The sequence below is a fragment of the Orcinus orca genome, chromosome 8 (genome assembly GCF_937001465.1).
Source record: "Orcinus orca chromosome 8, mOrcOrc1.1, whole genome shotgun sequence".
NCBI lineage: Eukaryota > Metazoa > Chordata > Mammalia > Artiodactyla > Delphinidae > Orcinus > Orcinus orca.
The window spans coordinates 103,294,663-103,317,912 of record NC_064566.1 but is presented as its reverse complement, the minus strand read 5'-3'; positions in this window follow the sequence as shown (position 1 = coordinate 103,317,912).

The window sequence follows — 23,250 nt, the reverse complement described above, 5'->3', positions numbered from 1 at the left end:
GGTTTAAATTCATTAGTCATGAAAGACACTTCCAGATTTGGTAGCTCCAGATATTTGAGGGTAAACACCAAGTTAGTAATCAAAGGATTGGAATTTCTGGAAAGAAATGGATTCTAACCTGGAGCCTCTAGTTTAGAGAGACTAAAATATTAGATACAAGGTCTATTCCTACTTGAGGTTAATTAGTGGATATCAGAGAGTAAAGGGATGTATCATGCTAACATATGAATAAGTGAACATTCTTTTATAAGCCATCCACATTCAGTATCAAATTGAATTCCCAAAAAGTAAAACTCACACATACTTTTCAGAGGGTTGAATTGGCATTTTCTTGGACATTCTAGACAGGGGTCCACAGGGCAGGGACTAAGCTGCGGTTGTGTCATCCACTTTATGCTTGTTTTCACCTTCTATGCCTCAATTTAAAAGAGATCAGAAATCGAGGAAATAGAAGACCGTGGCCCCCTGCATATTCAACTTTCCGTTGAATATCTAAAGCTGTCTGATCAGCATATCAAACTTAACGTGGCACAAACAGAACACTTGATTGCCCAAATGTCCCAAATTCACTTCCCTAAGTAGTACCTATTTAAGTAAATGCCATCACTATTCATCTAACTGCTCAGGACAAAACCTTAGAAGTTATTGCAGATTCCTCTTTCCCTCAATCCCATCAACCAATTCATCAATCAGATATAATTTTAAACCCTATTCTGAATCTCTTCTCATCATCTTCACTGCAACCACTCCTTCCCAAGCCACGATTATTTCTTCCTAGATTTTTGCAATGACCTCTGAAGTAGGTTTTTTGCCTCCACATTTGCTCCCTTACCTAGAGTCCCTCCAGCACTTAGTGGCCAGAGTGGTCTTTCTAAAGCTTAAATCAGATCGTCATACTCCCCTACTTAACAGTTGCTAGTGGCTTCCAAATATACTTTGAATAAAAAACAAACTTTTTTATGACCTCCTTATCTGGACTTGCAATGTCCCCAACCTCATCTCCTGCCCTTCCTCCTGTGGTTAACTTTGACTCATCCATGTTCGCTTTTGGTGTCTTAAAACATACCCAAAATATTCTCATATCATGGCATTTGTACTTATGGTTCCTCCTACAATGAACACTCTTTCCATGTGGCTGCCTTTTTCTCACCATTTAGGTCTGAATTCATGTCTCCTCCTCAAGGAGAACTTCTCTGATCTTACATGAAACAACCTCTCCTGTTATAGTTACTCTCTGTCAAAATTACCCTATTATATATTCTTCATAGCACTTCCAGAACTTTACTTACCCTATTTATTGTTTTTTTTTTCTTTACTTATATATTTCAGTCCTATGATGCACTCTCCCTGTAGGAGATTCACATCCAAGAATCCCTTCTTCTTTTAATCTTTCTCTTCTCACACTGGAAGTCCTGTTCCATCCTAGAGGAAAGGCATGCAGCAATTGATTTTCTGGATGCTATACCTGGCTCATACTGAAGGGGGAGCATTGCTTGGGAGGGTTTTAGGTTTCATAGGCTTTTTTTTTTTTTTTTTAAGAATAAATTATCCACAAAGGGAACAAGCAGTTCTTTTTTGCCAACATTGACCACCCCTAGCTATCATACTCAAAACCCTTCTCACCTGGGTGAGAGGGGCACGGGTAAGAGAGAAGAGGAGAAAGAAAAGTTCTACCCACACACACACACAAATAAATTGAAGAAATAATATTCAAAATATTCTGAGTGGTTATTCTTGGGTTTGGGGATTCTGGGTGACATTAATTTTCTTAGCTTTAATTTACTTTATCTTCAGGATTTTCTAAAATGAATATTTTTTTCATGACCATAAAATAAATCTTTTTAAAAGATTCCATTTGAGGGAGACTATATAAACCTTCGAACTGCAAAATATCAATAACATTAGCCTCAATCTACCACTGTGTTCAGATACCTAACTGTATTAGTCCAGTGACAGATAGAAAAAGACTTGTTGATTAGCAATGAAAATACAAAAGAACATCAACAAAAATATCTATTCTGGAGAGAAGCTGGTTAAGAGTATTCAACATTAACCTCTAAATTAAATAAGGATGAGATATTTTCTCTTGATTCATTCCACTTATTATTACAACTGAGTAATAACAAATTATATGTATCAAGAAATTTGGTCAGAAGGGATATTATTTTAGGATCAAAGTAAACCCTTCGGCGACAATTCAGATTCCAATTACGTGAGGCGATTGGACTTTGGAGAGGCGATCACGTTATTATGCTACTAGTTAATGTTGAGTCTCTCTCGGGGATTGTAGAAGAGTGGCTGCTGAGAACCAACAATACCCCTGGTCCAACCTGGCCTGCAGCTCTACAGGAATCATTTGATCATCATTTAAATACACAAGTTCTACGGAATTCAATAGATTACATGCAATCATTTTGAGAAGATATTTTAAAATTTAAGGTAACGATGCAAGCTTTTGGGTTCAGACCTTTGAAGGTGTCACTCATCATGACTGGGGTGGAAACAGAAATGTCAGTTTTGCTACTTAGGTTGTTGTTGTTTCAACTACTTTACCACTGGCCTGGGGAATCCAAACTCCAAAAGATGGCAAACTATGACTAGCAGTTGGGATTCACTTTTTTTTTTTTAGCAAATTAAGGCAGTGTGAATTCAACCTAGTGATGAATGTGCCTTTCCCCTTCCAGAGCATCATCTGTACCAAATTGTACGATTTTGGCATCTGCCTTGACAACTCTAGCAAGCAATCATTTTGACAGGAAACCATCTGTGTCGAACAATATACGCAGTGTCTACATAACACAGAGAGGGAAAGAACAGTCCCTAGGAACAAATAATTGTCTGAAATGACCCTGGAGGTTGGTATTTAGAATCTCAGGGGGAAATATATGCCAAGAGTTGAACATTTGAGACAGATTCCTTTCTAGAATGGTTTCGGGGAGAAAGACTCTCCCTTGAGGATTTAAATGATGAGAAAGAAATATTTAATAAACAACTACCGCCCCTGGATTAAGAAGGTGGCTCTAATCCTGTCTGTTCCATTAACGAGCTCTATTTCCCGGGGTAAGCCACTTGACCTCTTGGTATTCTGTTCTCTTTTCTGCATTAACTAGCTGGGTGTTTCCTTGCATAAGTCACTTAGCATTGGTTTGTCTATATAATAAGCTTCACCATTTCTGGAAATTGTCTCTCCCTCTCTTCCATGAACTGCCCCAGCTCCACTCCAAACAATGAGCTTGTCTGGCTAAAATTCATTGCTCTAATCAGATTCTTTCCTCTGTGTTTGGAATAGGGACTAAGAGATTCCAACTCAGAATTGTCAGAATTTGTCTCTTGAATTGACAAAAATATGAGATCTCTTAGCAGCAGCAATTTCCCATTGTATGTACCAGGAAACTGAGAAAACAATTCTGGACAAAACAAAAGAACAAAGTAGATGAATAGGCAAAGAGAAAAAAAAAAAAAAAACTCCGATTATTCACTTGTTCTCAAAGACTAGCTTTACTCTTCTCCCTGGATTTTAAGAGAAATTCTAGGATTCTTATCATTCATTCCTTTCTTTTTTCTCCTTAAATTAGTTTGTCACTTGCAACAAAGGGAAAGCCAACTCACTTAATATTTTATAGGAGTTTGGTATTTGATTTCCTCTAGTCTTTAATGGGATGTACCACTTATAAATCTTTGGTTCTCAATGAGGAAAATAAAGGACCCTATACAAAATCAGCATGCTAAATTATATGAGCTCTGTCATCCCATCTTGTTCTAACTTTCTACCTACAATTTTGTTTCTATTAAGGTCAAAGTTTTGGTTGTGGTTAGAGAGGAAAACAGACACTATAATACATCATCTCTGTCCTCATGGAAGAGTTGTAGGACATCCACAAAGACAACTACAAAATCTTTCAGCTCTTGATGCAGGCTCTAAAAGAAACTAGAGCAGAAAGGGCCTGCTCCATCCCAGCTTTACTATGTGATTCTGAGTTCTCATACTTAGGTCTGATTGTACCTTCAGTAATACCAGAAATTGCAAATGAAAAATAAATTTTAACCAAGTGCTTTATGTTCCTTTGCAGCTGGCAAGATTTGACTCTTTCAGATCTAGGGCTGGCTTTGCTGGGAGAATGAATTGTCTGATTGTTGTAATAAGACACCTGCCGGAAGTGGATCTAATAGCTTGCAACCCATAGGAACTTAAAGACAATAGCCATCATAACTTAAAGACAATAGTCAAGCTAAAGACTGGATGAATAATCGAAGGCTTAGTGATAGCCTTAGGAGTCAGGACCCTCTGGTACAATTTATCTGCTCAGTTTCTTCTCTGTCCATTTTCAATCTCCTGCCTTAGCATCTTTGCTTGTGTAGTTTCTCCCATGGGGTATGATTCCTGTTCTATGAGTCTCAATTCCAACTTCATCTATCAAAGGAAGTTTTAGTCTACTTGATCGCACAGTGACTATTCCCTCCTCTGAATTCAAAGTATTTGATATTAGCCCCATTCATTTGAAAATCATGTGGTGGCTTGTGAGGATAATGCTAGCCACTCTATAACAGGTAACTTCCAAAATTTCAGTGGCTTAACCCAAGAGAAGCTTATTTCTTATTCATGACATAGTGCGGGTTTACAGCCATTTGATGTCTTTCCTCCAAAAGGTGATTCAGGAACCCAGATTCCTTCCATCATACTCTCCTACAATTTGCCCCAAGGCCTTAGAGTCTTCCATATCCATCCAATAGAACAGAGACACCAAAGCACCTCGGCCTAGAAGTGACAAATTTTCATTTTTCTTATATTCTATTGGAAAAGAACTGGTCACATAGCCTCTTCTTCAAGTATGAGGAGAAATGTAGTTCCTGGCTGGATACCGCCTTCTTAATGCAACTCTGAACTACAGAAGTGGAAGCTTGAAGGGACTTCCCTGGTGGTCCAGTGGCTAAGACTCCATGCTCCCAATGCAGGGAGGGGCCTGGGTTCCATCCCTGGTCGGGGAACTAGATACCGCATGCATGCCACAAATAAGAAGCCCACAGGCCACAATGAAGATTCCCGCATGCGGCAACTAGGACCTGGTGCAGCCAAAATAAATAAGTAAATAAATATTTTTTTTAAAAAAGAAGCAGAAGCTTGACTTTTGGTTGATGGCTAACTCTCTTTTCCACACATTTCTTGTACTTAACTTCCTCTCTATAAGCACTATTTCTCATTTCAAGCATTAATATTCTTGATGGTGATGCAATAATATTTATCTCTCATAACATATAACATACTTCTGGGAGCATATGTTGTTCTTATTTAATGTGTCTTGATTGGTTTGTGCTAAATTAGGAAAGTATTGAAGTATTACAGTGATGCCGAATCTCCCCAAAGTGCCTGGATATTAGCCTGTTATCTGGTTTGATGAAATCCAGAAACAAATGGATAAATAGAATGGAAACATTCCCTTTAAAATGCGGTATTGTGCTTTATTCAACAATATTTATTTCATAAACATTTATGGAGCAATTACAATGTGCTAAACATTATACCAGATGTTTTGGCAAAGGAGATAAATATCTTAGAGTTCCTGACCATGAGAGTTTATAGTAAGACTGACGAGAAAAAGTCAGTTATGAACGTACAGACTGAAAACTACAGAGGTATATGCACAGAATGGAACGGAGTTGACGAAGAGAGCACAGAGGGGAGGTCCCTCACTTTACAGGTTGATCGACTGTGATGAGCTCTAGATAGAAGCCATGAGACCATTCTTCATCATGATCAATGTTACTAACAAAAAAATAAGATTGGCATAGCACAATATCAAACACTCTCGTGTATATCATGTTGTTTTCCTCCACTGCGATCTTTTGGGAAGATTAAAAAAAAACAAGGCTCAAGGGAGCAAAGTGAATTTCCTAAGATAACATAATGAATAAATGGTGAAGATTGGAGTTATCCCACTATTGTAATAAATTTGTACTTGTATATTAGGTACTTTCTTCAAGCGTTATACATTTTAGTATATGGAAGTGAAGAGTCACAATGACAGAGCCCGTGATATAAATACATCGTGGTGTCCACAGAGCCTGTCACCTTGTAGGTGCTGAAGAAATAAGAGTCAATGAATGGATGGGTTGGCATTTCACAAAGCCGCATGTACCAGTTTAGATCACGAGGGAACCATTACCAACTTGTTCTTTTCAGTATGTGTGCTAACTAGTAACTTGACTATACACCTCCCTGCAGGTTCCAAACTATGAGGAATTGAATTAGGGTCCCAATTTACTAGCTTTCCTTTGGCGATAGCAACAGTTCTGAATGAGACAGAGTCCTTCACTGAGAGTACAGACAGCATGGTTCACAAAGCAGTGTGGAGTCCACATTGGTTTCAGACCAGCTTGCCAATAAGAGAGCTGGGTTGGCATAGAGCAGTGTTGCAGCTACACCTACTGGACTTTCCCTAAACCACAATTGAACTTTCAATAGAAATATTGAAAGTATGACAATCTAAGAACATTTAAATTTTCACGCCAATCCATCTTTCTCTTTAATGACCTGCACTTGCACATGTGGGAAATAAGATAACTTCCTATGGAAAAAATAGTCATAAAAGGTTATCTTACTTTCCACATGTGTAAGCATAGCTTTTTATTAGCAGAAAGATGATTTAAGACTAAATGTTCAATTTGAGACCAAAATACAGTAAGGGATGCTTCTATGTTTACCACCCAAAGCAAAAGTGGAATCACTGATAACATACAAATGCAAAAACATCAGCGTCTATAAATCCGCGTTTATTTACAAAATATACTCATCTGCAGAGTAGTCTGTGTCTCTTTGCTTCTGGTTCAAAAAGAAAGGTCAGATTTAGTCTTCCACGAGATTGCGGGGGAGAGCTCTCAGTTTGAAGCTCCACATGCCACCTCCAGCCAGAACTCAGTTTGTGCTTTTTTTCTCTTTTATTCCTCTTCCTTTCTCTTCCAGATTCTTCCACCTCCACTGCTCTCCCTGTCCCCGCATAAACCTGGGGCAAACTGTAGTCCATAAGCAGCCATACCAGCCACAGCATCTTGGATTCGTTAAGAGCTTTGCAGATGAGCTCAAACTCATTTTTCATCTTATTCCTGAAGCCATCAGATTAAAGCTTGTCACATTTTCTGGACACAAAACTCCAGGCATGTTTTATTCATTATCTGTTCTCATCTTTGAGACAAGCACCTGCAAACCATTTCAGGGTTGGGAGACATCTCTGAAGTTTCAACCTACCATGCGTAGGTTTTGCATCTTTCCATGGGCCAAGAATCCTCATAGCAGCTTGGTTCACCCCAGGTACTTGGTGGCCTATCTAAGTCCTGGGGCCAGTTGTTCATAAGGATGTTCTTGCTGCTGGCATTTGAGGACAAATTGAAACTAAAATAACAAAAATTCTTTATTAACCTTTTACATCATATGACTTAAGTTTAAACCATTTTCTCAAAACACTTAAGAATGAGGACAGAGAAACGAAGGTGGGTGGTATTGAATTAAGGGCTGCTGGCCTGATTACTCTTCCAAGAGCCTACGTATCCCCTCATAACTCACTGATAGTGACCATTGGTGGAAAAACACTGGGCTGCACAGGATTAAAGCATGAAGCCTGGTTTTGTCAATACTTCCAGGTAACCTTGGATAGTTGCTCTATTTCTCTGCCTTTGTGTACCTACTGCTGAGGGAGGATGATTCTAAGCTGATCAATCGTTTACAAAAAAATGCCTTCTTGGTCAAGTGCTCAGAGAGACACCATGATATATATCGTGGATCCTTTTTAGAAAGTTTAGGGTAAGAAATGAGCAAAAGTGTTCCAAAACTAGATGATACGGCAAATCAGGGGTAGAAGGAAATATACCTCAAGTGTTGTGATTCCCAGTCTACTGATCTTAGGTGAAACTTGGTCCTGCAATAGTCTTCTTCGATAACAAAGAATTCAACATTTCTGAAGTAATTTGAAATGTCAGAGGAAAATCAAAATTGGTTTAAAGTTTAGAGATAACTGTGAACATATGCTAGCAAATTCTATCGCAGGTGTCTATATATGCTTATCTTTGTGTCGTGTGACAAAGCTATGTTTAACTAACTAGCTCACTCACTAACTAAACATATAAATAAAGGGGGAAAGACCCCAGAAGTTCAAATGCAAATTATCTACTCAAAGAATTTTATGGGGAGGAAATATTGGGAAACAACATCCTCCATAGAAGTACTACATCAGAAATCAGTCGGTCAGTCATAAAATAACTTGGACACCAAGCCCAGGACCCCTTATAGGCTCATATCACTTCAGAAGGTGATGGAATATTTGGCAAGTGACACACAAGGATGGGAGTTGAGCCAGCTACCCACAAAGGATTGTTTTACTCTATGCCAATCTCACTTTCTAGCGACCACGTGCTGGACCACAGCAATTTACTCCTCTTTGCCTGCTGGTAAGATAGACATCATGCCCTAACACAGAATATAGCTTCCCGGACATGGCTAATGTTAAGAGAAATAGTCACAAAAGCTTGACCACTTCATAGATGTTTACTGAGAGCATTTATTGGGGTTTTAAGGTATACCAATATGTATGAGATATAATCTCTTGTGACCAGGAATTTACAATCCAGTTGGGAGAAACAGCAGTTCCTGAGAATTTAAGCAGCAGTAGAGAAGTAGGCCACTGTACAAGTTGGTGATGATAATAACAAAGGAGCACGACAGGTAGAAAAGACAGGGGTTTAGAGGAGGCTACCTATGGACAAGAAGGGTTGGGAAGATTTCTCAAAGGAGAATTCTAAGTTGCGTACTGAAGGATGGGTAGAAGTTGGTGGCAGAAATAAGTCCAGTTGTGGTAATAGAAAAAATAAAATCTTGGCGGCAAGAAAAGTCAGAGATGGGAACAAAAAGGCCATCTGGCTGGATTCAGTGGTTCAGATGCACATGCTCATGTTCACTTTTATACTAAGCCAGTTAGATCAGTAGGGCTGCTGGTTTGCTGCAGAAATCTGCACTTTCTCCTCAATGCCTCTTTTTTATTTATTGTTCTAATCACTGGGCATAATAGCAACCAAGTCATAGGAGGATGGTGCTGTGACAGGATAATGGTCTCCGGCTTTGAAAATAACGTCTCAGTTTCTCTGAGGCCTCTTCTTTGGCAGCAGGAGACCATTAGCGTGTCACGTTGTCCGGCCCTATTGACATTATCTTTTAATTGTCCCTGAAGACCCATCTCCCAGGCAGTATGTCTGAGATTTTCAGTGCACTGGGCTTTCTGGACTGACATCCCAATCCACTTTATCATCTAACTTCAGAAAGTGTAAGGGACAAAGAAGATTAAAGGCTTTTATGAAGGGAGAGGAGCATCATGGGAAGAGGTAGGGAAGGCTATATTCATGACAACAATTAAAGACAAAGTAAAGTGGCAAGACAAGCAAGTTATTCTGCAAGAATTCCACGATCAGATGTGTGTGTGTGTGTGTGTGTGTGTGTGTGTGTGTGTGGCTATATGTAAGGACAAGGATACCATGTTAAATAGGCTATTCAAGACAAAAATCAAATTTCTAAATGGAGTGTTTTGATAGTTTTGTATAAGACATAATTAGAGAAGCAGAATGATGCCAATCCTGGCATATTGGCTCTGCCCTCAACTTTTCTTGAGAGACAGAGCTACATGTCTGGGTGGTCCCTCCTGTTGGCTCCGCTGTTTCCTTCAAGTGTCTAAAGTGTGATTATGCCCAGGAGGCTGGCCAGCTGTTCTCTCTCTCCTCTGAGGACAAAATTAAGTAAATAAGCTTAAACTGTATGAAGAGGCTAGAGGAGAGGGAGAAAGTAATTTTGGACCATGGAGGGTTGAGATCTGAGCGTCAAAGACAATGGGAATTCCTCTTTGTTAATAGCTGGTTCTGGTATGGGAAGGGGTGGGTGTAGTCTGGTTAGGAACCCGCAGGCAAGTGGGTGTCAGAGTAGACCTTCCTCCAGTTGAGTCAGTCACTGGTGGGATGGGCTGTGTCTGGATTTGTGACAGAGAGGGATGGATGTTACAGGGGATTCAAGACAGAGTGGGAGGTGGACTCAGTGCCCTTGAACGTCACTTCTCTCCCACTTCAGGCATAGGAGTCAGCCTTCATCATCTTACTGGCCAGGAGCTTCCCTTAGAGGTCATCAGTTAGGAAAATGAGCTCTGCATAAATATGTCTTCGTCCATGTGCTGTCCCAGCACCCGGTTCACAGTGGCACCAGGGTAGCTGTTTGGGGATGCGCTTCTCCTCACCCCAGCTCTGGGAGCCGTGGCTTCCTGCCCATGCTTCCAGCTCACAATAGCATCATGGCTGCCAGGCTCTGATTAAAGGGCTCCCTGGGGCCTTCACTTGTAGCCTGTCTTCTTTCCCTCCAGCCCCACCCTCCCCTGCATTCCAGAATCCCCTCCCTCTTCCTGTTATTGTCCTGCTCCTTTCTGATAAGATTACATTTGTCCCCATGAAGAGGAATGTTTCTTTCCTGTACGTTAATGTTTTTCAAAGGCACACTAATGAAAAGATCTCTATCCTAATGCCAGATAATTTATACTAAGTGTTAAGGGATCTGAGAGAGGAACGAGAGGGCCCAGGAGGTGGGGGAGGCCTGATTCTCCTTTAATCACTTAGGAAACATTTGACAGACTATCGCCAAGCTTGTGATTCTGGTTTCCAAATGCAGTTTTGTTTTGGCTACGGGGAAAGGAATTGCATTTTACAAGGTAGGGATAATAGATGAGCTGGAAAGGAGAAAGGAGATGTGAGTTCCAAAGTTAACTTTTCTACTGTGTTTAGTTGCTCACATATGGTGTGGGGGCATGTCCCTTCATTCTCACCTCAGTTTCCTCGTTTGTGAAATCGGGCCATCTACCTACTTCAGGGCTTTTGTGAGGGTTAGTGACATAGCCTTTGAGACATGCTTTATAAGTGGGAAGTATAAATACAAGGTAGTTTGAACACCTAAATATATACATTGTGACTCAGGGTGAGATGCATCAACTCTAGGAAACAGGCCCTAGAAAGGGTTTGAGAAAGTCAGGCATCATCTTTGTCCTCCTATCCAGCTCCCAGCCAGTCGAATTTTGTTTAAAAATACTGTAGAAGTCTGTTCAAGCCCTACCACACGGAAAAGGGTCCTTAGCAATCATTGTATAGATGACAAAACCGAGGTCCCCCCAAAACAAGAGAATTATTCAAGTTGGTACATCTTTTAACAGCAAAGCCAGCACTAGAATTCAGTGGAGGTTTGAGATACCTGGGCTGGGTTCTTTCCAGTCAAACATACAGTTTCTCCCACCGGGAATATGATTGCTGTGTTGTCCTTCAAAGACATGTTGGATATAAACTGAATAAGCCACGGACCGACTACGGATTCCCTAGCATGAAAGCAAAGGGCTTAGATGCAAAGTTACAGCCCTTGTATTTCAAGGCTGTTGCAGATACTCTGAGCTGATCATCTTCTAATCTGTCTTCCTGTTTCTGTTGGCTCCGTTGACTTATCCCTCTCTTGGCCCCAATTGAGCTGCTTGGCTGGCTAACTTACCAGAAGTTGCTCTGGAGGCAGTGCTTTGGTCCGTTTATCAGTGCTTCAGAGAATTTGACATCCCTAGTGCAACGGCAAATCTTGTCTCCCTACCTGGAAATAAGAGAAAACTATTTCCATGGAAGCCAGAAGAACATAGGGAAAAGCCATTGATTCATATGAAAGTGAGGCTGGAGACACGAAAGAGTCAGGAATTCTCAGGGAAAATAAAAATGGTCAAGAACAGTGGTCCTCAAACCTGGAGGCAAATCAGAATCATCGGCGGAGCTTGTGAAACTTGTAGGTGCCCAAGCTCCAGCCTAGACTGATAGCTGACCACATTTAGCATTCATCAGGAACACTTGGAGGGCTTGTGAAAGCACATTTCTGGAACCCACCACAGAGTTTCTGATTCAGTGGGTCTACGATGGGGTCTGAGGATTTTCAATTTTAACACACTCTTAGGTGAAGATGTGCTGCTGGTCCAGGGATCTCATTTTGAGAAACACATACCTAGACCAATTATATCAAAATTTCCATGTACAGGATCCAGACATCTGTATTTTTTAAAAGTCCCTGGGTGATTCCAATGTGTGGCCAAATTTGCCAACTGCTGATGATACAGGGCAATGCAGATTCTAGAACAAGTAGCTATGGTGGCCCATTCACACTTCTAATCTTCTCAAGAGGATGCCATCCTGAGTCTTCTCAGGAGAGTTTCCTTCTGATGATTATTAGACGGGAAAGACACTAAGAATTCGTTGTCCCAAAGTATTCCTTCCTATGCTGCTTTCATCCCTTCCCCGCCTGTTAATTAGTTACCTAAGCTTCGTAAGTTACCTATGCTTACTCTTGTGCCTTAAAGGCATTGGAAAGGCTGGTCTGAATTCCTGATGGACACCTGAAGGACACCTGAAGGAGTGAAGTGAGAAACTGGCCACAGCTTCCCACCCCATCCCTGTAGTCTGAAGACATTTCTATCTGAGAGAAAAACATAATAGGACACTGTAACTGTGAAATGCCAGAGGTCAGTTGCTTGTCCTCACATGGTTATCGGTCATCCTGGTCACACTCAGGAAAGCAGCATCTCTGGTCATGGGGAAACTTTGCATGAGGTATGTAATAACTTCTCACCATCTGGAGTCAGTGGAATGACACCTGCTAAAATGGAATCAGTAGATATTAACCTGAATTTAGTCATTAATTAAAGAGATCTAATAATTAATATTGATCTGTTCTATGACCAAGCTCATTTCATGCATTTTCTTATTTAATTTGATCACAGCAACTTAATAAGACAGCCATTTGGTTTCTATTTTATAGAGGGGACATGGAGGTTCAGAGAGATAATATAGTTCACCAAAGTTTGTAAAGCTGGGATTCCTACTTAAGTCTGACCTAGTACAACACTGAGAGCTAGAGATCTCTGTCCAAAGACAGCAGGAGGGGAGACTGGGAATCAACAGGGGGTTAAGGTAAGTCAGGTACAGAGGCTGGAACCACCATGGGTAGGGGAACTGCTAAAGAGGCTTGAGAATGAGGCCAAGCTGGAAAGAAGGGATGGCTCTGAAGACAATGAAACCAACTTCATAATTTGGCATAAGGCCTCCTTCTTGGACTAGGATAGTTAGCCAAAAAAGCAAATGCTACAATAACACAAGCTTGAAAACATTATCGTCACTAGCAAAGATATTGTTAACATGATTTAGTCATTTATGCACACACACCCGTAATAGATTTGTCAACTCTGGAGACCTGTTGCAGCTTGGTTTTTTGTTTGTTTGTAATTCAACCTGGAATTTTTGTTAATGTTGATAAATATTTTTCTAAAGCGTGATTGTTAAGGAGTGTGTTTTATTACACTATATGTGTGTGCCATACTTAACCAGTTCTCTATTGTAAGGCTTTTGCATTTATCCAGATGTACTTTTTATAAAACAAAGTTACAATGAAGGTTGCATAAAATTCCTCATCCTTACTTATTATTTTTAAATTGAAGTATAGTTGGTTTACAATGTCGTGTTAGTTTCAGGTATACAACACAGTGATTCGGTTATACAGATAAATATATATCTATTCTTTTACAGATTCTTTTCACTTATAGGTATTACAAAATATTGAGTAGAGTTCCCTGTGCTATACAGTAGGTCCTTGTTGGTTATCTGTTTTATATACAGTAGTGTGTACATGTTAAAGTAAAATTCTTAGAAGTTGAATTGCTAGATCTTACGTATGCCTATTTTTAAGGTCTTTGATACCTATTACCCAATTCCTCTACAGGAAGTTTTTATTTTGTTAAACTAGTTTTCCACCTGCATAGTCAGAGGGTGCCCATTTCTGGCAGCCTTGAAAACACTGACTATTAATACTTTTAAATACCAGTTGTATAGGTGAACATTGTTACCCGTTGATTTTTTTTTTTTTTTTTTTTTTTGCGGTACGCGGGCCTCTCACTGTTGTGGCCTCTCCCGTTGCGGAGCACAGGCTCCGGACGCACAGGCTCAGCGGCCACGGCTCACGGGCGCAGCCGCTCCGCGGCATGTGGGATCTTCCCGGCCCGGGACACGAACCCGCGTCCCCTGCATCGGCAGGCGGGCTCTCAACCACTGTGCCACCAGGGAAGCCCCCGTTGAATTTTTTATTGGCAACACATTCTCCTAGAATGTGTTTCTCCTAGAAAATTAAAACAAAAACCCTTTATTTAACCAAATAGGATTTCTACAGTAATCTCAGGTTTATCAATCCCATTGTAATCACAAATTTTTGCTTAAATCATAATTTAGACGTATTGACACACTTAGCTGCACTGTCTCTTCATGCTTCTCTTTTACCTTCCTCTTCATCAACTCTGGACTTTCTGATTTGGAACTCTTACATATGGAGTGTGTGTATGTGTGTTTGTCAGGGGAGGGTTATTTCCCCCCAAAACCTTGTGTTTTGGAACTAAAAAGAAGACTGTATTCTCCTTCGGAAAACCCACATTTCTACTTGTCTTCATTTCTCTACCGTTCTCCACCCGCTGTTATTCACCTCATTTCCCAATTAACCCAGGCACCCTTGATTCTGCGGGTAAAAGGCGAAACCGAGTGCTATGCAGACATTATATAATACCCCCATGAGGGCGTCAGTATTTGACAGCCTTCAATAGGTTAATTTTTCAAAGTGGTAAGCTGATATTTCTGTATAAAATGCACATCTGCAGAGTAAATGGTATTAAGTGTTGGTGAATTATGGTCCCAGCCTAGGGGTCACTTGGGCTTCAATGCTGCAAGCACCTTAATGCTTTTTTGAATGAAAGCTCCACTAATTGCTTCCATATGATTCTCCCCTGGCCCCTCCCCCAGGCTCCATCACTGTCCCCAGCCCCTCCCCAATTGTGCCCTGGCACAGGGATAATGAGCTATGAAATTGTACCGTATTGATTGGGGGCTGATGTTAGAACAGAACCTGCCATTTTTCCCCAGGATTTGCTTTGACTCTTGAAGTTCAGACAGCGTTGGGGTCAAGTCCCAGAAGCCCTAAGTCCTCCCCACTCCCCATTCCTTTAAACCACTGGGAGTGCACACTTAGACTGAAAAGGGGCAGACAGATCATTAATTAGCTCGGCTGCTAGGCTGTCTGGTGGGAGTGGGATGTGAGGGCATTTTAAAAGGTGTGCTGGCATGTTGATGGGGTGGAGGAAGAGGGAAGGAGTTGTAAGCATCCCCCAAATACACCGTCAGAAGGGTCGCCTGGGTGAGGCAAGCCAGGCCAGAAATTAGTCTTCTGAGGTTTGCCTGCTCCCCACCCAGATGGCCACGGAAAGACTGAACCCTAACGGGTTGGAAGGGGCACTGAGAGACAACTCAGGCTGGCCCCCCAGATGGAGGTTAAATGAAAAACATTGTCAATTTGGCTAAAAGAGGGTCAGCAGGAGACCTGGCAATGCATGAACATGGAGAAGCCCTGCCTGTATCATGTACCTATTGCACGTCAGGCGCTTCCGTGAGCAGCCCTGACTCTACCCAGCTGGCTCCTTTGGGAGGCAGGTATGAACACACCCACTCACAGCAAGCTGCTTGCCCAAGATTACCACTGGATCTCAGAGACAGTGGATCTGGACTCACGTTCGGATCCGCCCGGCTTCAAACCCGTGCTCTCCAGCACCATAGCCTATGGTATGTGTCCTGGAGTCACGCAGACCTGGGCTGGAGGCTGACTATTTCACTCACAAACTGGAGAACCCAGAGACACTCAATTTTCACATCTGTAAAGTGAGATGATCTTTCTGTATGCCATTTACAGCTGTGGTGAGAATAAAAGAAGAATGCATGTGAAGTGGTCAGCAGAGTGTAGTGCCTGTGTAGCATTCTAAAGATGTTAGTTATTATTACTCATTTTTATTGTTATTACTATTGTTATGTTTCCTCCTAGGAGCCATGCATCCCCACAGCCTCATACTCCTCGACAGTCAGGTCTAGAGCTGCCCATTCCAGCCTCCTCTGACTTTAAGCCCAGCTTCTTCTCCTGATCCAGCTTGAGGTGACTTGGCATCTCCTGAGTTCCTATAATGCTACCTGCCCTAGTCTCTTGGCAGTGATACACGCTGCCCTCTCTCTTGAATTGTATTATTGAACTAGTATTTTTATTTTATGGCTGTTTAATTTCCCCCGTGTTTATGGCCTATTCTCCCCCAACTAAATTGTGAGGATCTCTGAACAGCAAAGGTCTCACATTTCTTTGAGTTTCTCAGTGCACCTGGTTTGAAGCCATGCCAGTATTGCTGCTCAAAAAAGTCTGAGAAATCTATCTTAGTAAATAGCAATTTAATAAAGAGTATCAAATCTTGTGTTAGATACCCTTAAAGAAATTGGGTGGAGTTTGTTTTTATTTCCCACATCACAGGTCTGGTCTGTAGTCCATACTCTGGCCACTGCTGCCCCTACTGGCATCTAAATGTGTCTGTATTTGGTAGTGGGATTCTCTTTTGAAATAATTAGATGTTTTTAAAAAACAAAACAGAAAACCTAGGTAAATGAAAGAGCTCAAAAAATGGATTCAGCCAAACTAAACTGTATTTGTTTTTCAAGGTTCTGTTCTCTCCACCATGGATTTGGCTTTGTAGCCAAACAAATAGTTGACATTTATGTATCTTTATGCAGCACAAAGTCATGCTGAATGTGTTTACAGTTAGGGTTCTGTCAGACATGCTTTACAGAAACACAACACAAACCAGTTTGAGAAAAAAAGGATGTTAGGGATGAATCCAAAAAACAGAACAGCTTTCAGAGATCTTAAAAACTAGAATCTGAACCATCTTCCTCTTCCTGCCTCCCTACTTCTTATTCCACCCTCCCTGGTGATAGATTTATTCTGTCTTCTTTCAGCTCCGAGATTATATTTTTAATGCTCCACAGTCAAATGAGAAAGAAGTTTTCTCCAGCAGAAAACTACCAGGAAGAATTCTCATAGAAACAGGAATAGGGATATTATAATTAGCATAGTCTGGTTCCCACGGCCCCCGCCGACTCCCACCCTTTCTATAGTCAGAATGGCCACTCTTCAACAATCTTCAGACAGCTAGCATGAAAGGTTAAACACCTGAATATTGCCAGATTGTTTTTTCTTGTGCTCACTCATCATGCTAATATTTAACAAGCATTTGTTGAGCACCAAAGAGCGAATGAACAGGGGAGACGGTTACTACCCTTATGTAGCTAGTATTCAAGTGGGGAAGAGTGGGGATTAAATAATTGCTAACAACAGGTGAGGTAAGCACTATGGAAGGAAAAGTTTGGGTGGTCCAGGAGCCCCAACCCCAGGGAAGAGATGGACTCCAGGACCAGGATGAAGTGAATTGAGTTATAGTTGGCCTGGTGAAGAGGAAGGGCGAGAACATTTGGCACCTGTGAGAATGCCTCGAGGAGAAAAAGCAAGCCTAGTTTGAGAAGCTTAAAGCAAAAGGCTCAGGATGGCTGACCCCTGGGAGGCTTGCCCTCTTCTTCCAGGACCCCTCACCCAGGGTTTTACTAGAATCCTTGAGAGCTGTGCTCAGTCCAGCTCCTTGGTCAACCTTTCTAGGTGTGTGTGTGTGCTGAACCCCTGAGTTTAGAAGGTGGAAAACCTTGCTTCCTACCATTCTCATCACAAAAGGCAACTCACTGTTCACTTGAATGTGCGTTGGGCAGTGGAGGTCTCTGAAGCCCACTTAGACAGCTGAGTTTGGAGAATGTGGAGGCCAAGTTGTTCTTTTCCACATCACCTTTTCATTTGTTCATGGAGCCTCTCTGTCCCAGCTGAAAATCACCTCATCCTTGTCTTAACCACATATTACCCTATTTATATCTCTCTTGTGATAAGCACTTTCTACCTAATGTTACATCTATGTGTGTTCCCATCTTCTCTCTACAACTGCTCCCTGAGAACAGGATCAAGTTGGTTACCTATGTGTCCTCCGTGTCTGTCTCTACAGGGCATTTCCCAGAGTAGGTGCTCACAATGAAATTAATGCTTATATGGTAAAAATTGTATTCCAGGTACTATTCTTTTTAATCCTCACAGCAATTCTATCAGGTAAGCAATTTATCAACATTTTTCAAATGAGGAAACTGAGGCACAGAAAGATTAAGTAATGAGTGAAATGTCACAGAGCTTATAAATGCTGGAGTCAAAACTTGAACCCAAGAAATTTGGTACCAGAGTCCAAGGTCTTATCTATTATGCTAAACTGTCTATTGAGTGCTAAATGAATTCATGAATGGATGGATGGATGGATGGATGGATGAGTAAGAACAAAACTAGAGGCACAGAACCCTGGAAATGGAGCATTCAGGAAGAACTATCAGTAGAAATACACAGGACTGAGCATATCTTAAAAACCACAGAGGTAAAGCTGGTCAGTTAACCACGGTTGTTGTAACGCCCAGTGGAAAGCTTGGAAGTACTTTCCCCGGGGTGCATATCAGCTCCTCAAATCTACATACAGACCTTACCAAACTGTAAACATGGGGTTTGCAATGGTTTAGAGTAATCTTGAATTCTACTAAACTCCAAATAATTTTGTAATTCCCCTTTCTGCTTATTTCCCCAGATTCCTCAAATCATTCTTCAGCACTCACCTTTGCCATGTAAGTATCACAAAATAATCATAAGTATTTGAAAGATGCCTTAGAGGGGAACTTATTTGCCTAGGAAGTTAGAGGTCTAGTTTAGGGGTCTTTTCCATTTTGTTGAAAATAAATGATGTTTCTGAAGAGTTTGTTGTATAACATTCCAATATCTATTTAATAATTATTCAGCTGGGAAGGATGAGCTGGGAGGATGATGGTTACATAGAACTGATGGATATTTTATTTGAGGTGTAATATAGAATCATCCCAGCCATGGATCTTTGCTCCAGAGTCCCTCTAAAATCTCAGATATCTGTGGATATTGCCTCTGAAGTTTCTCTAGCTCTAAATCACTCTGAGTATTCTGGTTTCCAACCTCTGCCATGGAGGACATAGGTAGATGTCCACAGTGCTTATAGACACTGTCTGTCAGCCATTGCTGGGAATGGCCTTACTTCCCCTAACTATCAAGCTCCACTTATCAAGCTGTAAGGGCCAGATTATTTATCAAATCAATTCCCATGTTTTGTACGTGAGTCCCAGGTCTGTATCACCAAGTCTGTACACCTATCCCTGACAGAGTGGCAAAAGAATTTATGATGTTTCTGACTAGGGAGAATGAGAGGAAACAAGGAATTTTAACTAAAACTATCTAAGCACTTCTGTTGGAAGCTGCTGACTCTTAAACAACTGGTGAAATAATTTAGGAAGTCAACCCTAAGAAAACGCATCTTGGAATAAAGCAGGAGTAGGAGCGGGAAGGAGGCTGCCAGGTCTACTGCTAGCAACACAATTCCATAGTCTGCATTTTATTACTAGACCCTGGGGGGGTTCTAGTTAAACTCACTAGAGCTAAAGGATTACAGACATTCCTATCTAATTTATGGCTCTGCAAACTGCACTAATTTGATTGAAAAAACACATATTGTTGAGATAATTTTCATGTTTTACCGTTAAACATGCATTATAAACTTATAGACCATTGGCTTTTTGTTGGGGGGGCTTTATTTATTTATTTATTTTTGGCTGTGTTGGGTCTTTGTTGCTGCACACGGGCTTTCTCTAGTTGCGGTGAGTGGGGGCTATTCTTCGCAGCGGTGCACGGGCTTCTCATTGCGGTGCCTTCTCTTGTTGCGGAGCATGGGCTCCAGGTGCGCGAGCTTCAGCACTTGTGGCTCGCAGGCTCTAGAGCGCAGGCTCAGCAGCTGTGGCTCACGGGTCCAGCTGCTCCACGCCTGTGGAATCTTCCCAGACCAGGGATTGAACCCATGTCTCCTGCATTGGCAGGCAGATTCTTAACCATTGTGCCACCAGGGAAGCCCAGACCATTGGCTTTTATTATTTACTTCTTTATTCATTTATTTGTTTACTTTTAAGTGCCTTCCCATGTATATTATCCATTTTGCTATTGGAGAATGAATCTTTCTCTTATTTATTTGTAAATACTTTTTATGATTATTGTTTATTAACTACATACCTACTATGCATATAGTTTCCTGTGCCCCAAAATACCAGTCACATAGTTCATGTTTGATGAATGTTTACTAGCTAAAGAAAAACAAACAAAAAAACAAACTAAAGTTTATGTTTTGGGGAGTATGGCGGAGACTGCTAGTTGTCAATACAGCAGTCTAAGCATAATGTAGCATGTCTTAGTTTGCTGCAGAAACAAGTGACTTCCAAAGCTCTGTGGCTCGTAATAAAAATGATTAATTCCTTAGTCACATATATATGGGCTCTGGTGTGCACTGGCTCTGTACCATGTCTTCATTTCAGGACCCACACTGAAAGAGCAATCCCTATAGAGACCAGACACCTCATGTGTTAGGGAAAGCACCTTATAGCATCTGCTTTAGAGTGTTACAGCATCTGCTCAAACAAAACATATGTCAGGTCAGCTGTAATGGTGCAGGGAAAAACTCTGTAGGGATGAGTCCAGTAGAGAGGAACAGTAAGTATTTAGAACAAATAAATACATTCTCCCTTTTTTTCTGCAGTAAATAGATCTCTGAATTTTATCTGGGCACAAAACTTCCCTGCCAAAGACATGTGTCAACCACACTTGCAGTTAAGTGTGGCCATGCATTTCAGTTCCTCCAATGGAAGTCTAGTAAAAATGTACCTTTCAAGGTAAGGAGTTCTCCCTCCACTGTCTTTCTGCCTTCCTTATAACTAGAATACGATTCATTTTGATGAATGAATGAATTAATTTAATTAGTTTTGCTTTTATGGATGTTGCTTTTCGTGTCTTTGCCTAACCTAAGGTCACAAAGATATTTTCCCTATGTTTTACAACAAAAGTTTTATACTTTTAAATCATATTCAAGGTACATAGTTATTTAAGTTTTTATGTATGCTTTGAGGTAAGGATCTAAATTCATTCTTTTGCCTATGAATATCCAATTGTCCCAACATCATTTGATAAAAAGACTACTCTTTACTCATTTCATTGCTATAGAACCCTTGTCAAAAATCAACTGACTATAAATGTAAGAGTTTATTTATGGACCCTTAATTCTGTTCTATTGGTGGGTATCTGTTCCATTGGTATAATTGTATATCTTTATGCCAGTACCACTCTGTCTTAATTGCAGTGACACTATAGTAAGTGTTACAGTTTGGAATTATAGGTTCTGGCACTTTGATCTTCTTTTGCAAAATTGTTTTGGCTATTCTGATTCCTTTGCTTGTCAATGTCTGTAGAAATCCTGTTGAAATTTTGATAAGGATTACATTGAATCTATAAATCAAGTGGAAGACTGTCATCTTAATAATATAGAAGTTTACAGTATGGAATTTTGATTTCTGAATTTCAATAATTTTGATTTTTAAATTTCTCTCAGCAATGTGTTATATTTGTAAGCGTACAAATCTTGTTCTTCTTTTGTTAGATTAATTCCTAAGTAGTTCTATCTTTTTTATTCTCCTGTGAGTAGAATTGGTCTTTTAATTTATTTTTGAATTGTCCATTACTAGTATATAGAAATACAACTGATTTTTATATATTGATCTTACCTATAGTGACTATAGATATAGTGATTAATATATACTGTATTGCTTACTATTTTCCTATTTGTTACTCTTTTTTTCAAACTTTCACTCTTTTTCTGACCTCTCTGGTTTTATTTGAACTTTTTAAAAGTTATTCTAATTTTTCTATTCTCTTAGCATATCGATTAATTTTTTAAAAAAATTAAATCTTAAATTGCTCTAGAGTTTTCAATATACATTTACAATAATATAAGTCCACTTCCTAATAACACTGTCCACTTTGTAGTGTGGGTATAATTGAGTATTCCTACTTATAATTGGTCTACTTATAATTGAGTATCCTACTGTTTCTTTGCATCCCTTATAATATTGTTGTCATTTATTTAACTTATATGTATGCCATAATCACTCTAGATTGTTGCTATTATTAATTTAAGCAAGCATTTATTAGACTAATAAGAATAAGTTAAATAGAAGATTTTATCTTGCCTTTATTTTCCTAGAATTCTCTTTGTGAAGATCCAAATTTCTGACCTATATCATTTTCCTTTCCTCTGAAGAACTTTTAATCATTCCTGAAAGGCAGGTCTACAGTTTAAATTCTTTCAACAGTTTAACCATTTCACTGCATGCTTTTCTTGCTAGCATGGTTTCTAAACAAAAAGTTCAATGAAACGTTTAAACTTCTTTCTCCAAGGGTAAGTGTGCCCACCCTTATCTCTGGCTTCTTTGAAGATTTCTCCTTGTTTGTGGTTTGTGCAATTTGAATATTGTATGCGTAAGTGTACTTTACTTATTTATTTTTTTGGTATTTATCCAGCTTGATATTCTCTGAGTTTCCTGCATCTATGGTTTGATATCTATCATTAATTTTGGAAAATTCTCAGCCATTATAACTTCTCAATTCTTTTCTTCTCCTTGTGGTATTCCCATTACACAAATGTTACATATTTTTAATTGTCCCATAGTTCTTGGATTTTGCCTCTTTTAAAAAAATTTTTTTCTTGTTGATTATCAGTTTGGGAAGTTTCTATTGATATATCTTCAAGCTCACTGATTCTTTCCTAGGTCATGTCTAGTCTACTTATGTACTTATTAAAGGCATTGTTCATTTTTTTAGTGTTTTTGATTTCTAGCATTTCCTTTTGACACTTTCTTAGAGTATCCAGTTGTCTTTTTTACAACGCTCATCTGTTCTTGAACGTCACTTTTTCATCACTTTTTTCCTTAGAGTCCTTAACGTATGAATCATAGGTGTTTTAAGTTCTCCTTCTGATAACTTCAAAATCTCTGCCATATCTGTGTCTGGTTCTGATACTTGATCTAACTCTTCAAATTGTGTTTTTTGTCTTTTAGTGTGTCTTGTAAATTTTTGTTGATTACTGGATGCAAATTATTGGGTAAAAGGAACTGAGGGAGATAGGCCTGCATTTATAAGTTCTTATGTTTTGGAGGCTAGAAGTTAGACTGTGTTAACTGTTTACTGTAGCTATAGCTGTCAGAGGCTAAACTTTTCTATGGTGTCCTTGTTTTTTTCTTTTCTTTTTTTTTCTTCCTTTTTATGTCTTTGGGATTTCCTGGGAACTTTTTTAAATACGTTCTGAGACTTGTACTTCTTTTATTTACAATACCTGTTACTGTACTGGA